Genomic DNA, 19,037 nt, shown 5'->3' with positions numbered 1-19,037 from the left:
AATGTCATTAGCAGGTACTACATTCAAAAAAACATCTGGAGCTGTGGAGCTTAGACATTAGAGCTGATGTAATTATAGTCGTCCCTTGATATCCATGGGGGAATTGTTTCCAGAACCCTTCTCGTACCAAAATTCACAGATGCCCAAGTCCCTTACGAAAAATGGTGTAGTATTTGCAACCTATGCACTTCCTCCCGTATACTTTAAATCATTTCTGTTTTACTTATAATACCTAATGCAATGTAAATGAAATGTAAATACTTGTTATGCTTTATATTTAGGGAATAATGATAAAGAAAAAAGTGTACATGTTCAGTACAGACTTTTTTCAAACATTTTTGATCCCACAGTTGGTTAAATCCATCGGTGGTAAACCCACAGATAACAAGGGCCTACTATATATCTCTTTGCTTCTACTATGTAAAAGAGGAATTCAACATGGAAACATTTGCATTTTACATATAGGATCTGATTATTTTATTTTCTATACAATTTTTTCTTCTGATCTGAAAACAGAAAAATGCACAAAGGACAAGATGGAAGTAAGGGATGGAGAGGTCAGTGTGGAAAAACGGTTATAACTGGAGAAGTGGCTGCAAAAACTACTTCATGTGATTGTTAAGACAGAAGAAATTAGTTCTTTGTAGTCTGTAGCATATCTCTCAAAATTTAATGTGTGTATGAATCATTTGGGTATCTTTTTAAAATGCAGATTCTGATTCAGTAGATCTGGAGTGGATCCTGAGCTTCTGCATAATTCAGAAGCTCCTAGGTAATGCTGATTATGTTTTGAGTAACATGGCCCTAAATGTTAGTATTTAAATGGCAGACAAGCACCACTCCCTGAAACAGCAGTCTTGGTAAATTTAGCTAACTGAGAAGGTAAATTGCACATCCATCAGTAAACTCTAGAGGGCATTACTGGTTAACAGTTCAATACAGTGAAAATTTCAGTTTTCCTGAAAGGTTAAATTTGGTTTACTAGCTTGATTATTAATAAGGCAACCAAATATGATCTAATTTTAAGAGGTTTATATTAAAAAAATGAATGACTGCTATATAAAAGGGATATCAATTAATTAATTTTATTTAGTTGAATGTCCTATAAGCTCTGAAGGTATGCATACATGAAATCTGCTAATGTAATAGAGATTCATAGTCAATAGAATGATTTTTTTCATATATAATATGTGTTTTAAGCAGCATAAAAAAGAATTTTTCCTCTGCTCTTTTTTATTTTAACATGCCATTGTTTTTCTTGTTATAAAAGTAGCCATTCTTTTTGGAAAATTAGGAAGGACAAAAACAAGAACAAAAAAATCTGTCCTGCTACTCAGATAATTACCTAATATTTTGGTATTTTCCAAAAGGAAAAAGAAAACTTCTTCCTGTATTTTACAATTATTATGGCATTATGCCTCTCTTCACATTATGAACATTTCCCTGTATTTTTAAATAGACTTAAGAATAACACATTTGGTTACTATCACATTCCATAATTGGGTATCATGCAATTATCCAACCAATATTCTATTATTGGATATTTAAATTGTTCTCAGTGTTTTGCTTTTATGTTGTTTTTTATCTGGCATGTCTAATTCCTAAAGTATTGGTCTGCCATAAATCTTCCTGCACAGAAGTAGAAGTTATTTCACTGTAAATTTCTTGACCCCAAACCTAGGAATGAATAACTTGGTCCTGTTTCTTTGATTTGTAATCCCATTAGCATCTGTTCTGTGAATCCTAATGCACAAAGTGACAGGTACTTGAAATAGAACTCAAGTTTATTTGCAGTTACTTTTGCATCGTTTCATTTTTCATACGTTGTTCCACAGTTTTTTTCATTAATTATTATGCTACTAATTGCCTTTATTCTTTGGTAAATTTTTTAAGCAGCTTATTCATTTCATATAAGTTGTCAAATTAGTTGGCATAAACTTGTTCATAATATTCTCTAATTAATGTGAGATCTAAAATGAATAAGCCCACTTTCATTTGGTGTATTTGTTAATTTGTGTTTTTATTTTATCAGTCTAGTTTGCAGTTTATCAATTTTAGCTTTAGCTTCATTTTACAAGTTTTAAAATATTTTTTATTTGTACTTCCATTATCATTCAGTTTGAAATATTTTCTAATTTCTGGTGTGATTTCTTTTTGAGTCATGGCTTATCAGAAATATATTTGATTTTCCAAATATTTGAGAGTTTTCTAGATCATATTAATTTCTAATTTCATTATGAAGAATATGTAATTTCAGTATTTTTATATTTATTGACATTTATTTTATGGCTCAACTTATGACCTGTCCTGTTGAACATACCCTATACATTTGAAGTTGTTGGGGCAGTTAGGTTAAGGCCATTAATAGTGTTTGCATGTTTATTGATTTTTGTAAGTTATTCTACCAATTCCCAAAAGAGGGATGTTAAAATCTCCCACCATGATTATGGAATTGTCTATTTCTCCCTATTATGTCAATTTTTGCTCCATGTATTTTGAATTCCATCATTAGAATTTATGATTTTTATGGCCTTGTCATCATAAGGATTTATGATGCTTATTATCTCTTTCTCTGATAGTACTCCTGGTCTTGAAATCTACTTTATCTGACATTAATATAGCCACTAAAAGTTTCTTATGCTTACTCTTTTTTTTTTTGAGACAGAGTATTGCTTTGTTGCCCAGGCTAGAGTAAGTCCGTGGCATCAGCCTAGCTCACAGCAACCTCAGTCTCCTGGGCTCAAGCAATCCTCCTGCCTCAGCCTCGCGAGTAGCTGGGACTACAGGCATGCGCCACCATGCCCAGCTAATTTTTTTATATATATTTTTAGTTGGTCAATTAGTTTCTTTCTATTTATAATAGAGACGGGGTCTCGGTCTTGCTCAGGCTGGTTTCAAACTCCTGACCTTGAGCAATCCACCCGCCTCGGTCTCCCAGAGTGCTAGGATTACAGGCGTGAGCCACCGCGCCTGGCCCTTATGCTTACTCTTGCATGGTATATTTTTTCCATCTATTTATGTGCAGTCTATTAATGTGGATTACACTGATAATTTTTCACCACAATCCAGATTTCTGATAATTCCTTCCTTGTTTTTATTTAAAGATTTACTCTAGAAGTATGCCCTATAGTTTTATAAACACATATAAATTTAAAAGATTTATTTGCATATATTTATGACTAGCTTCTAATATTCAGTATTATGTTTGTAAGATTCATCCAGGTTATTGCATGTGGTTGTAATTCATTTATTTTTATTCTCTAGGAGTGGATTTGCTGGGTCAAAGTTATTCAGTTATCATATTTATTAGATAATGTCTAATTGCTTTCCAAAGTGGTGATACCCATTTACATTCCCTTAGTAGGGCCTGAATCTTGGTGAAAAACTTCTTACTGAACTCATTTTCAGAATTTTTAATTTGTGCCAAGCTTGTAGGCATGAATTATTTCCCATGATTTTAATTTCATTTTTGATGACAAATGATATTAAACCTTTTTCCCATATACTTGTGTATCCTATTCTGTTAAGTGCCTATTTAAGTCTTTTTCTCATATTCAACTGAGACTTTTAGAAATTGATTTTTTAGGAATTCTTATTGATTGATTGATTGATTGAGACAGAGTTTCACTCTGTTGCCTGGCCTAGAGAACCATGGTGTCAGCCTAGCTCATAGCAACCTCAAACTCCTGGGCTCAAGTGATCTTCCTGCCTCAGCCTCCTGAGTAGCTGGGACTACAGGCATGTGCCACCATGACTGGCTAATTTATACACACATATATATATATATATATTTTGTTTGTTTTTGGTTTTTTTGAGCTAATTTCTTTTTATTTTTTTAGAGACAAGGTCTTGCTCTTGCTCAGGCTGATCTCGAACTCCTGAGCTCAAGCGATCTGCCCACCTCGGCCTCCCAGAGTGCTAGGATTACAGATGTGAGCTACCACATCTGGCTAAGAAATTGATTTTTTAGGAATTGTTTATTCTGGTTAATAATTCTTTTTTATTTCAAAATATTAAGGGGCTACAAATGTTTTTGTTACATGGATACCTTGTGTTCCTTGTGCCCAAGAGGTAAGTTTTTACCTCTCACCCCCCACCCTCCCCTCTTCTTGTTTTCCAGTATTCTTAACATCTCTTTGTGCGAATGTGTTCCTATTATTTAGATCCCAATTATTAGAGAGTACATGTGGTGTTTGTTTTTCCATTCCTGAGATACTTCACTTAGGATATTAGTCTCCAGTTCCATCCAACTTGCTGCAAAAGACATTATTCAATTTCTTCTTATAGCAGACTAGTACTCCGTAATATGTTGTACATACCACATTTTCTTTATCCACTCATAAATTGATGGGCACTTAGGTTGATTCCGCATCTTTGCAATTGTGAATTGTGCTGCAATAAACATTGAGTATGGGTGTTTTTTTAATAAAATGACTTATTTTCCTTTGGATAGATACCCAGCAGTGGGATTGCTGAATCAAATGGTAAGTCTTTATTTCTTTAAAAAAATCTCCATGCTATTTTCCATTGAGGCTGCACTAACTTGCAGTCCCACCAACAGTGTATAAATCATTCCCTTCTTTCTGCATCCATGCCAGCATCTGTTTTTGAACTTTTTAATAATGGCCATTCTGACAGGGTGGTATATCATTGTTGGTTTAAATTTGTATTTTCTTGATGATTAATGATGTTGAGCATTTTTTCATATGCTCGTTGGTCATTTATCTTCTTATGAAAAATTTCTGTTGTATTTTCTGCCCACTTTTAATGGGGTTGTTCAGTTTTTTTTCTTGCTGATTTGTTTGAGTTCTTTGTAGATTCTGGATATTAGCCTTTATCAGATTTATAGTTTACAAATATATTCTCCTGTTCTATAGATTGTCTATTAACTGTTGATTATTTCCTTTGCTGTGCAGAGCTTTTTGATTTAATTAAGTCCCATTTATTTTTGTTTTTTCTATATTTGTGTTTGAGGTCTTAGTCATAAATTCTTTGCCTAGGCCAATATCTAGAAGAATTTTCCTTACATTTTATTCTAGAATTCCTGTGGTTTCATGCCTTACATTTAGGTCTTTTATCCACTTGGAATTAATTTTTTGTATGTGGTGAGAGATAGGGGTCCTGTTTCATTCTTCTACATGTGGCTATCCAGTTTTCCCAGCACCATTTATTGAATAGGGCTTCCTTTCCCCGGTGTATGTTGTTGTTTGCTTTGTCAAAGATCAGTTGGTTGCAGGTTTATGATTTTATTTCTGGGTTCTCTATTCTGTTTCATTGATCTATTAATATATCTCCACTTTTAAACCAGTACCATGCTGTTTGGGTTACTATAGCCTTGTAGTATAATTTGAAGTCAAGTAATGTGATGTCTCCAGATTTGTTTTTTTTTTGTTTTGTTTTGTTTTTTTGCTTAAGATTACTTTGGCTATTTGGGCTCTTTTTTGGTTCCAAATGAAGCATAGAATTATTTTTTCTAGATCTGTGAAATATGACATTAGTATTTTGATGGGGATTGCATTAAATCTATAAATTGCTTTAGGCAGTATGAACATTTTAACAATGTTGATTCTGCCAATCTGTGAGCATGAGATATTTTTGCATTTGTTTGGGCCACCTATGATTTCTTTCATCAATGTATTGCAGTTCTCCTTGTAGAAATCTTTCACCTCCTTAGTTAAATGTGTTCCAAGGTATTTTATTTTCTTTGCAGCTATTTTAAATATTAATAGTATTGAGTTCTTGATTTGACTGTCAGCTTGACTATTGTCAGTATATATAGAAATGCTACTAAATTTACTAATTAATATTGTAACCTGAGACTTTGCTGAATTTATTTATCCATTCTAGGAGTCTTTTCATGGAGTTTATGGGGGTTTTTTAGATATAAGATCATATCATCAGTGAAAAGGGATAGGTTGTCCTCCTTTTTCTCAATTCGGATGCCTTTTATTTCTTTCTCTAATTACTTCTAATTGGAGTGTTTAATCCATTTATATTTAATGTAAATTTATATTTACATGTATATTTAATGTATATTAATATGACTAATATAATTTACATATTATATTAATATGTATATTAATATGACTAGGTTTAAATCTCCAATGTTGGTTTTGTTTTTCATTCATCTCATTTGTTATTTGCTCCTTTATTCCTCCTTTTCTGTTGTGGTAGAATGAATTTCCCAAAGATGACTACACAAATATACACGTCCCATCCCATAAATAGGGTCTATGTTTTCTCCTCTTGAATTTTGATGGGGGCTGGTGACTGCTCTAACCAAAATGAAATGGCAGGGATTATCCTATGTGACTTCTAGGGCTTGGATATAAAAGATGTATTTACCACCCAGCTCTATCTCCCTTGGGATGCTTGCCCTTCCCACCTAGTCACCATGCTGTGAGTGAGCCTGCTCCATGGTGAGCAGGTCTATGCAAACCTACCTCCAAAAGCCAAGGGAGCTGAGAGGCTGAGGAAATGTCACCAAACCTACCAGAGTTCTGCCTTGGGTCCTGTTGCTCACTACACAGAAAACTATTACTGAAACAATGAAGATTGCCAAGTAAGAAAGGGAATTTATTACAAGTGACATTACTGAGAGATGGAAATGCTGCTTCAAATCCATCTCCCTGACCAACTGAGAATAGGGGTTTTTATAAGGGGTTCAGGAAGGTGATTATGTGTATTGGAACAGATTGTGTTGAAAGTAATGCATAAAGGAGGTCTAATTCAGAAGACGCAGGTTGGTGGTGGATGGTGAGTCTTGGCATTGTTATCCTGTGAAGAGTCTGCTTTTCTGGGAGACAACTCAAAAGGTAAAAGAGTTAACTAAACAGAAAGATTATAATGTTTTAGTTGCCGATCTCTGCTAGCCTGGGAATCTAAAACATAAGAAAGCTACAGGGAAAATATGTATGGGAGCTGGGAGTTCATTTTATGTTCATTGAACCAATTACAGAAAGATCCTGACAAATTCAGTTTATCAGAAAGAAATAATAGATCAAGATTTAGGGACAGAAGCTATATTGGGTAGGTGTTATGGAATAATTTCTGCAGTATAAGTACCAGTTTTTCTTCATAGGTCTGGTAGAATTCAGCTGTGAAACCATCTGGTACATGACATTTTTTTGTTGGAAGATTTTTTAGTGCTGCTTCAATTTTGTTACTTGAAATTAGTCTGTTCAAGAGTTATGTTTCTTCCTGATTGAGAGAGGTTGTGTGTTTCCAAGAATTTGTCCATTTCCTCAATGTTTTCAAGTTTATATGCATAGAGATTTTTATAGTATTCAGAGATGATGTTTTGTATTCTGTGGTATCAGTTTTAATATCTACTTTTTCATCTCTAATTGAGTTTATTAGTGTCCTTTTCTGTTTCTAGTTAATCTAGCAAGAGGCCTATCAATTTTATTTATCTTTTTGAAGAACCAACTTTTTGTTTTATTAATCTTTTCTGTATATTTTTGGAATTGGTTTCATTTAGCTCTGCTCTGTCCTTAGTTATTTCTTTTCTTCTGCAGGGTTTGGGATTGGTTTGCTCTTCCTTTTCCAGTTCCTTGAGACAATTCATTATATTGTTGATTTGTGATCTTTCTGTGTTTTGGACATAGGCAATTAATGAATGAATAGGCTATGAATTTTCCTCGTAGGACAGCTTTTGTAGAATCCCACAGATTTTGGTAACTTGTGTCCTCTTTGTCATTTCATTCAAAGAATCTTTTGATTTCCATCTTAATTTCATCCTTGACCCAATAATTACCCAGCAATAGGTTGTTTAATTTCCATGACTGTGTAGAGTTGAGTGTTTCTGTTGGAATTGATTCATAATTTTATTCCACTGTGGTCTAGGAAGACACATGGTATAATGTCTATTTTTTAAATTTGTTGAGACATGTTTTGTGGCCTAGGATGTGATCAATCTTAGAAAACGTTCTGTGAGCTGATGAAAAGAATGTATATTCAATAGTTTTAGGGTAGAATGTTCTATAAATATCTATAAATGTTAGGCCTATTTGTTCTACAGTCCTGTTTAAGTCCATTTGTTCTTGTTTTATTTTCTGCTTGGAGGATCTGTCCCATTCTGTCAGCGGAGTGTTGAAGTCCCTGGCTATTACAATGTTGTAATTTATCATTTTGTTTAGATGAAGTAGGATTTGCTTTATGAATCTGGGTGCACCTGTGTTAGATGCATAGATATTTAGGATTGTTATATCTTCTTGTTGAATTGTTCCCTTCACCATTACATAATGACCATCTTTGTCTTTCTTTACTTTGGTTGATTTGACAAAGCTTCATGTCTTTAACCAATTATAAGTCAAAGAATCTTTAAACCCCCCTGTAACCGTTAAGGCCCCACTTTGAGATGGCCCAACTTTTTGGGCCAAACCAATGTATGCCTCCCACGTATTGATTTCTCACTTTACCTGTAACCCTTGTCTCTCTGAAATGTATAAAACTAAACTGTAACCCAGCCACAGCAAGTCCACTTGCTCAAGGCTTCTCGAGTGTGGCTCCGGGTCATGGTCCTCAAATTTGGCTCAGAGTAAATCTCTTTAAAATTATTTTACAGAGTTTGGCTTTCCACCTGCTCCCCCCCACCCCCCATTAACAAGATTGGCGCCCAACATGAGGCTCAGAGAAGACTCGGGACTGTCAAAAGAGTAGCCCAAACTCGGCACCAGGTACCAGCATGGCCAGCTTTTAGGCCCTCGGAATGCAAGCTTTTCCTTTGGTAGAACTGGTAAGTCCTCCTGAGCTCTGGACCTCCTGTTTTTGGTTGATGATCTTGGTTTACTCTGAGCTGGTTCTCTTCCTAGGAATTGTTGTTTGGGATCCTAACTTAGATTTTGAGGTGCATTCTAAAGGGTCTTATCCATTGTCTTTTTATCCTAAAATTAATCTCAATTGGCTTTTCTGTGCATTTTAAAAGAGGAAACTGAACTGTTTTGTTTATAGATAAACTTATGAGAGACTAAGTTCCTCAACTCTGAAGAGAAGGGGCATCTTAATCTCCTCCCAGCTTTGGCAGTCCTGGGTGACAGGGTCCTGAGTGGGAGTTGCCTGGGGTGATTCCCTGAGGCACAAGTGGCCCTATAGGGAACCCTCCAACAAATTAATTAAAAGAAGGCTCATCCAGGAAACACATATAAGAACTGATCACTTGGCGTTTTGAGCCCTCTTGGAGTACTAGACCCCCAAGAGAGAAACTGAGGTACATAAGAGGGTGGGATCGACTTGGTGAAACATTGAAGAGCCCCACCCACAGTCAGCACACCCAGATTCATAACGCCAAACCTTATTTACAGTTCAGTTGCTTCTTTTAAAGAAAAATGGGAAATCCTTTTAAAATGAGGAAATACAAGGAGAATGACCCCTGTTGGGCACCCCAGTTGGTTTGTGGCTCCTCTACTTGCAAGTATTTTGTAAATGAAAAGATTCAGAGACATGCCAGGTTTTCTAGGGCTCCAGCTGGTTATAGCTAATTCTGGTGCACAAGTTTTTATGAAAGGGCAAATTACATCAAGGAAAATTCAGAGCTCAAATGGTCGACCTACCACTGTAGAATTAAAATGTCTCAAGCTATTTCTTTCTCTTTTCTGGCTACTGTAAAACTTGTAAACTTTTTCTATTGATGTTAAGATAACTCACTGTTTATGGTATTTATAATTGAAAGGCTACCTGGAGATCCTGCAGCCAGTTCTAGCTAAAATGCAAACCTTGAAAACTTTTTTTGAACTGAAGGAAAAAAAAAAAGGTAAAGATTTAAAAAAAGAAAATATCAAACTGCCATGGAAACTGCTTTACCCAAAACTTTGATCTACAGGCCTAATTAGGTTACCTATCAGGGCAACTATACTTTGCTATGTAAACAAGTTCCAATTTTGTCAGAATAAATTTGGATACAGCTGTCTTCTACAGACTGGTCAGTTTGTGTTATCATCTCATGGCTAGAGTTCTAGGATAAAATCTATTAGAACTTTGTGTACGTGTGTGAGAGTGTATGTGTTTAGGTATGTTTTGTGTATATTCATGTATTACATGTTTGTGCTTACATTGTTCTGGACTGGCTTAAAAATAAGGGAGTGCTCATAAATTAAACCCAAATGGTTCACATGAATTTAGTAATCTTTGGTAAAAAAAAACAAACTGGGTTATTATTAAAACAATACAAAGATATTATTAATAAAGTGATAGTAAAAATGTTTTCAAATTGTCAGCATCTATTTGTTTTTGCCTGGGTTTTACTGGACATTTTTATGTTCTTGAGGTATCAAGATATGACATAAAGGTTATGAAAATATGAACTCAGTCAAAGATAAAATCTGTGATTTTTGATAAGTAAGGTAAGTTTAATATTTGGTCTAATGATAATCACTAAATCTGAGTTACCAACAAAAAGTATGTGTGTGTTTAACTTTAAGGTAAAAATGCAAATGTGCCTAAGCATCAACAAATTAGAGTAAATAAAACAACAAGTAGAACACAAAAAACAAACTTATGGTCAAAGGTTTATGAAAGTATTTTGGTGTTGGTCTTTTAACCCTAACTGCAGATATAGTTTACTTCCACTGATTCAATCTCTGTAGAGAGGTACACAGAATGTGTTTCTAAGTCACTGTCATCTAATATTAACAATACTGTTAGAGATTAAAAGTTGTCCTAGAAGTTGTAATTAGAAGAGCTTAAATTGGAAGCTGCAGTTTTCCCTTGGTCTTGTCCATTTTTTCCCACTCTTTACAAGCTAGCCAGTTATGTGTACACACATGTTGCTGTAACAAAGTTTTTGCCTAGGAAAAAAAAATTTCCAAAGTATTAATTTTTGTGTAGTAATTTATTTTAAGATAAAAAGTGAATGATCTTTAAAATCCAAAGAGAATACCAAAACAGTCTTATTCTTTATAAATGTTGCATGTACTCAAGTTTATACCCCCCCAAAAGATTGTTTTGAAACTACTTAGATTGTTTTTAAAACAGCTTAATCTTAATCCTCACATAAAAAGCATTTTACCACTTTGTATCATTGAGGTGCTAAGGATTGGTACTGAAGTTTTTTTTCCTCAGTCTACAGTCAGGTGATCTTATGTTGATGGCATTAAGAAAACTAACTTAAAATGAAGGCTTCAGAATCAAAAATTTTCTAATCTTGCCTTGTCTGCCTGCATCTTGTATCAATTCTTCCCTGAAGCTAGCCATAAAAACCAGAATCCTTCTACCCAAGGCAAGTTGTGAAGGCCAAAACCCCTTTTTCTGAAAGCTAGCCATAAAACCTAAAATTATTCTATGTAAAATGGCCATAAAATAATTAATCTGACCTACACTGTTTTTACTTTGTTTTACTGTAAAACCCCATACCAGAGCCCTGCACCCAGAAGGGAAGAATGCACTCTCAGAGAGGCCAAGCAGAATCTAAACCAGCCTTGCTGGTTCTACCACTCAGCCTGTTAGAATTAGCTCATATCCTTTTTGTCCAATCATATTTCTACATGGCTGTCTATACTTAAAACATAAAAAATGGACAATTTCCCTTCATCTTTCAGTGTTCATTCTGAAGGTGTCCATGTGTAAGTTTTAATTCTTTCTCCTATTAATCTTCATGTCAATTAATTTTCCACAGGTCTTTATGGGAACAGTGGCTTTTGCTCCCAAACTTTGGGGGCCAGAGAGACTTAGATCCCTATAATGTCAATAGATTTTGTTTTGGGGTATGATGTTTTGAAAGGATCTAATTAACCAATATCTTTAAACAGGATATTCTAAAATGTCTACTATGTTTATAAAATTTAGAAGTGATGTTATATTTGTTTAAAATAACAAGTCTTATTGAAATACTTATTTGTTTTTCTTGGTAAGATTTATGAGTTTAAAAGAAAAAAGATTGTAATTAAAATTGTATTTTGATCCCTGTTCTGTGTTATATATCTAACTTACAGAGTATAAAAATGATTAACAGAAAAGTAACTTAAACTAGTAGCTGGAATCTAAGTAAACTGCTAAGATAGATAAAATAGGTAAATATAAATGAAATAAATACAAATCAAATGTTCATATAATTTAAAATCGTAAAGTCATTAAGTTAAAAAAGTTAATCATAAAATGTCTAGGTCATTTATAAGGTGAAATACTAGAACATTAGTTCTCAAATATAAGTTTAAGCTTATACCTTGATATCTTATTTTCATATTTAGGAATGCTAATAAAATTGGTGACTAGCAGTTCAAAATTACTTTAACTTCCTAGGTTTTTCTAAGAGTTGACATGCTTAGTATATGTAATTGAAACTTCTAGATGAAAAGGAAACAATTCTATATAAAAATGTGTAATAAAAATGTTATAGGCCGGGCGCGGTGGCTCACGCCTGTAATCCTAGCTCTCTGGGAGGCCGAGGCGGGCGGATTGCTCAAGGTCAGGAGTTCAAAACCAACCTGAGCAAGAGCGAGACCCTGTCTCTACTAAAAATAGAAAGAAATTAATTGGCCAACTGATATATATATAAAAAATTAGCCGGGCATGGTGGCGCATGCCTGTAGTCCCAGCTACTCGGGAAGCTGAGGCAGAAGGATCGCTCGAGCCCAGGAGTTTGAGGTTGCTGTGAGCTAGGCTGATGTCACAGCACTCACTCTAGCCTGGACAACAAGCGAGACTCTGTCTCAAAAAAAAAAAAAAAAAAAAAAAAAAAATGTTATAAAACATAAGTATTAATTTTATTAAAAATAATTTTGTCTAGTGTATTGGTTTTTGAAACTACTTTAAAATTCATTATGTAAATGATCATTAAAAATTAAATAGACATAAAAGTTAAAGGTTATAAAAAGTTTTAAAAAGTCTTAACTTATAGTCAAATTGGTTAAAATTAGATAGATTTGTTTAAAAGATTTTATTAAAATTAATCATTAAAACACTAATACAATGAGATTTGATTTTCTCTTTTGAACTAGATGATATTAATAGGAATAACAAAACATTTTTTATTCACCTTTTAATAAACTGTAAAAAAGAAAGGGAAGGAAAGAAAGATAGAGATTCAGCCTTCTTATTAATTTATACTTCAGTCTGTCTATTAGGCCTTATACTTGTTTGGGAAACTGAGTCTCCCTTCTCAAAGAATAGGATTTTTGTGTTAAAAAAATGTTTGAATTATCAGTTTGGCTATAATTTTATAGTAACCTTCCCTTTCTTGCTTCATGACAACAAGTGTCTTATGATGGAACAATTCATGACTTACTAAAAATAAGAATTCTACTCTATGCATGTAATTCTATATATAAGGTATACCAAAGGATAAGATGTTTTTAATTAGAAAAATTATAAAAGAAACAAAATTAAAATATATATGACTTTTTCTAATATAGAGGTTATTTAAAGGTTGAATCAAAATAAATTTAGAAAGAAAATAAAAATAAAATTCTACTTGTGAGTAAGAGAAAGATGTAAAAAGGCAATGAATATAGAAATATATTTTTTGGTAAGAAAGGTTAAACAGAAAGAATAGTGTAAAGAAAGGATCTTTCATGGAATTTTTTGTCCTAAAATGACTGGTTATGTAAGAAAAAAGAATGTTAGGACAAAACAGACAGTTTTTAGGCATGTTTTGTAGATTGTGTATGGTATGTGCAGGTTGGAATAAAGTTTATAAAAGGGAATTTATTAAGGAATTTTGTATGTGGTCCAGTTGGCTATAATTAAAAAAAATTTTTTTTGCTAAAACAAAGATTTCTGTATATATTAATGTACTTTTATTGAAATGACATATACTCATTTTGATTCTATAACATGTTTCCTTTTTAATTAAAATCTCACTACAAAGAATTTTTCTTTAATTTTGGTAATTGACCTAGAAGAAACAAATATTTTATGCTTTATTGAATAATCCCTGTACTCTCTTTATTAGGTTTTGACTAACTAGAAAAACTAAACTTTGGTTAGTTTAGTTTTTAAAACTAACCTTTAGTTTTTAAAACTAAAACTTTAACTGAACTTAAACTCTTGGTTAAATAAATGACCCTTTTAATATAACGGTTTGTGATTGTATTTGAACAAATGTTTTAAACCTTTGATATCTGACTAACTCTCCAAAACTTAAATTCTAAATCCCGCTTTTTCACCTTAATCTAACTTTTTATATTAGCGTCACTGAAAGTCTAAGACAGACATTAGATTTATTTGGTGTGTCAAAATCATCCAGGGAACACTGTCAAATATGAAATAGCATATAGCTTTCTTTGGGCTATACTTGTATAAGTATGTTATTAATATATGTTCCAGTATTGTAAAATACTGATATGTCTTGCTATGTGTTACCAGTAATAATTATGGTTATTATGTAAATTGCTGTATGCCACAAAAACAACTGATTTTGTTTGTCACTTGTCTCTAACCATAGCTAGTCCAAGTTGTACCATCTTTAGAAAATTATTATTTTACTTTGATTCATCTCAGAAAGTGGTTCTTTCTGGCTAAATCCAAAGTTGACTTCTTCAAGTAAAGTCATGGGAAGGACTAACAAATCCACTTGAATACTGGTTTCTGATAACTTTGGAGATTATATACCAAGGGATTAAAACAAAACAAACTTCCAGGCCTTTAATTAGAAAACTGATATGATCATGAGTAAAGTTGATCTCATGACAGAACTAAATTTTCACAAAAAAGCTCTTTATTTAAAACATTAGTAATTATTTTCTTTTGTTTTTTAGAGTCCTGACAAATTTTAAGTAAATAGCAAGTTTATCAATCTCTGGACCTAGAACCATGGAATCTGCCAAAACCCTGTTCAGATATCCTCCCTGTAGGCCCAAGGACTATCCTGGAAGAGGGAGCATGTGAGATTGTAAGGGCCTATTCCAAGGGATGGAATTAGTTTAGACCCTCCAGATCAAGGAGGGGCACAGGGAAGCCTAAAGGAATACTAACTGAAACACTTTGTCTTTTCAGGCCACATGCTGCAGATATCCATTCCAATCAAAATGTTTTTTCCTGCTTCCTATAGACTTAGAACTTAGTGTTAAGTTCTAAGCCTTCCTTAGACTTAGAACTTCCTAAGAATAATTTTTCTCAGTTATGGATTTATACAAAAGGAGATATAATGAGTAATTTATCAGACATCTTAGTATAAATTACTAAAAAGACTAAAATATTTGTGACACAACTAAAATCTCTAAATTCCCTTAGCTTAAATATTAATGATACTTATATTTGTTACAAGTCTACCACTAAACCCAAGAATATAGTAGCTCAACACTTATAGGTAAATTAGTTTTGTAGCCTTGCCATTAACATTTTGGATTTTACTCTTACATCACCTGGAAGATTTCAAAGTGTTGATGAATGCCTGTCTATGTCCAGTCCTGTTTGGCCTAAAATATTTAATTGGTTGTAAGCCTCCTTTTAGCTCTTCAGTCTTCTTGGCCACAAGAGTCTTGCCAAAGGACTGGATAGACCCAGGGCAGGTACCCACACCACCCTGGCAATGGATAGGACAAAATAAGAGTTTGGCCATAGATGCTGCCTCTGACAGATCTTGGCCAAAACTGGGGGAATTGTGAACTAAAATAAAATCTTAATGCTCACCCCCGCCACTGGCTGACTGAATGGACCCCCTCGTGGCCAAAGGAATATCCTAAAACTAAATTGCCGGCCAGGAGGAGGGAGATCAGACATGCCTCATCATGCCTTCTTCCCTTCTTGGGGACATCCTTTGTAACCCATTAACAGGCCTAAGGGTATGCCAGACAAACATGCAGGTCCTCTATTTACGCAACAAATATATGTCCCGTGGCTTATCTCTGATAAACAGCTCCTTATATTAAAACATTCCAAACCTTTAGACAAAGCTTCATGTCTTTAACCTATTATAAGTCAAAGAATCTTTAAACCCATCTATAACCTATAAATCTCCCCATCCCCTGCTTTGAGATGGCCCACCTTTTCGGGCCAAAGCAATGTATTCCTCCTAAGTATTGATTTATGACTTTACCTGTAACCCCTGTCTTCCTGAAATGTATAAAACCAAACTGTAACCCAGCCACAGTGAGTCTACTTGCTCAAGGCTTCTTGGGCATGGCTCTGGGTCATGGTCCTCAAATTTGGCTCAGAATAAATCTCTTTAAAATTATTTTACAGAGTTTGTTGCTTCTTTTTGTTAACAATAGCAAGACACTGTTTCCAGAATTTTTTTTTTTTAATTAGCTGGGGGTGGGGGTATTTTGTGCCTGTAGTTCCAACTATTCAGGAGTCCAAGGCAGGAGAATCAATTGAGCTCCAGCATTTGAGACCAGCCTGGGGGATATAGTAAGACTTCATCTCATAATAAAAAATTATTTTGGGGGAAGTTTTTAATAAGGAATCTAAGATTAAACTTTTAAAATCCTCGAGGCTAGCCAAACCAAGGAGTTGCCATCAGACTATCTGCAATAACTATACAAATTGGGTGAATTTTTCTCTTCTCAAGGTCCCAAAATAACTTGAGGTTCTTAGGCCTTTCAGAAAGTGAAATTATTTACCATAGGTCAGGAAGCTTTTAAAGGAACCATGTAATTAAGGTATCAGGCCAGTCTTTCTAAGGGGCTTTTTTTTAATCAGCTCTATAAAGTCAACATCAATTTTGCAAAGCAGCCTGGTCATATTTGAAAATATGCTATTCCAGTCAAAGCCTTTGTAAAATAATCAGTGTCTCCAATGTGTCCTGTTACAAAAGAAACATTCTTATTGAACTTATATAAATATATTGCAGTGAAATAAATAAAAGTACAAATAGTTGACAAATTTGGGGTAACTCAGAGAGAAAGGTAAAGTTTTCTCACAAAAGTTTGTTTTACTCAATTGTTATAAGATATAAACAGCTCAAAAGAAAAGAGGTTTTCTTAACTCTTTTTTAATCAGAGTAGCAGCCTTCCAAACAGGATATTGTCCATTTACCTTGGAACTGTAATCCACAATCCAAGCCATACTTAGACGAGAGCTGCTCACCAGGCACTATAGAATAAGACAACTTGTCTTATTGTCCTAAACAATTATTAGCTAGATAACTCTAAGTTTGCATTTCCAAAGGCATGACTCTTAGATGAAACAAGGTAGAAAATGTATATCTCAAAAAGAAACACCATTATCTGCTGAGACAAAGAAGGACACAGGTAAAAGCTCAGTTCAAATAAGATTGTGAAGAAATTTTTCTTACAGTTAAGGTTTGTTATGCAAACTTTAAGGCATTGTCTTCCCCATTGTAAAATTTTCTAGTGGTTTAGGTGCCAGGAGATACCCTTACCAATGGAGGTTTCCTTTTGTTAGAGCTGGAATCCACAGTACCACAGAACAGAGAGACAGAGTCACTGAGGCTGTAGTCACCAAAAGGAGTTTTATTGACTAGCTCGAGCTAGGGTCTGAGTCTCAGAGCACCAATGCAGTGGCCTCTATTCTGACAAGGACCCCTCCTTGGGCTACAGGTATCTCTTCAATACCTTTTCTTTTCTCCTCCCACAATTTTCCCCAGCATTTTATTGCATCCCTTTTCCAGTTGGCTCTGGTTGGTCCTGGGCTGTCAGTTGATTGGTTGTAGAACCAGGGCTTTTTCTCTGCATTTTATTTCAGCCTTTTGTTGCATTATCTTGGCTCCCCCGAGACTTTCCATCCTTTTATCAGGAAATGACCTGCAGTCACCACCCTTTTGGGGCCCAGCACCCGCTGAAGCCTATATGGCTTCACTCAAACTATACATATTGTAAGCAAGCTTAGGGAACAGAAGCTAGAAGAAGCTGTTAGCCTTACTTTTTTTACGGTTCCTATTACCTACACTTTATAGATGTAAATTTCTTTTACAGAGAGTTTCAAAATAGGCAGCTAAATGTCAGAACGTTATTTTTTGTAGACTGATTTTTGTTTGACAAGTGGTCTTTTTGACTTGTTATAATACTTAGATTTCTAGCTTCAGGGTAGAGCCCTTTAATGACTAGAACAAAGAGAACATGTAGTATTAAGGCCTAATATTTAAATATGTGAAAAGCAGGCACAGCAGGAAGGCAGAAGGCATAGCCTCCAAAATCAAGGATCCCACTTTCACAGTGAGTCCTGGGTCCCCCAAAAGAGAGAGACAACATGGGAATAGAAAGTGCAGTGCTCCCACAGTGCATGTCACTGCAGGGACACTCCCATGAGTCCAGTGGGTAACCCAACCCCAGTTAGCCTACTCTTTGATCAGTCCACACTCCATGGGAGTCTTATCCCTCAGTGGCATTGTTTCCATAGCCTCCAGGTACCCAAGCCATGATTTTCTTATCCAAACATGCAAAGAAATGGTTAGTCTCCTGCAGTAATAACCATTTACTGCAAACAACAGCTGCAATCCACCTCTCACACTGTAGCCCTCGCAGGTCATTGTACACACCCAAGTCAAGTCCTCTCACAGTACAAAGTAATCTCTGGTGCCCCACAAAAGCCAAAGAGATCAGGTAACACAGTACGAAAGAGAAGACAGTTTTAGACCTGAGAGAAATATTAATGTATCTGCTTACAACTGTTGGCATTCCATGAGGAAAAACAGGTTCCTCCAAAAAAGAGGAATCTGTGGTACCTTTTCTGTTTTCCTTAAAGGATCCCAGGCTGTTAGAAATTTTTTTTTAGGTACCCTCCTGTGGCATTATGGATGGCAAGATGAAAAAGGGATGGACAGAAGTAAATAGAGAAACAGGGAGTACATATGGTTGGGGGTTTAAGAAGAGAGGAGGCCGGGCATGGTGGCTCACTTCTGTCATTCTAGCACTCTGGGAGGCCAAGGTAGGAGGATCACTTGAGCTCAGGAGTTAGAGACCAGCCTGAGCAAGACCCTGTCTCTACTAAAAAAATAGAAAGAAATTTGCTTGGCAACTAAAAATATAAAAAATTAAAAATTAGCCAGCCATGGTGGTGCACACCTGCAGTCTCAGCTACTCAGGAGGCTGAGGTAGGAGGATCACTTGAGCCCAGGAGTTTGAGGTTGCTGTGAGCTAAGCTGATGCCACAGCACTCTAGTCCAGGCAACAGTATAAGACTCTGTCTCAACAAAAAAAGAG

Source organism: Microcebus murinus, chromosome 12 (genome assembly GCF_040939455.1).
Source record: "Microcebus murinus isolate Inina chromosome 12, M.murinus_Inina_mat1.0, whole genome shotgun sequence".
Lineage (NCBI taxonomy): Eukaryota > Metazoa > Chordata > Mammalia > Primates > Cheirogaleidae > Microcebus > Microcebus murinus.
Note: the sequence above shows the minus strand (reverse complement) of the source record.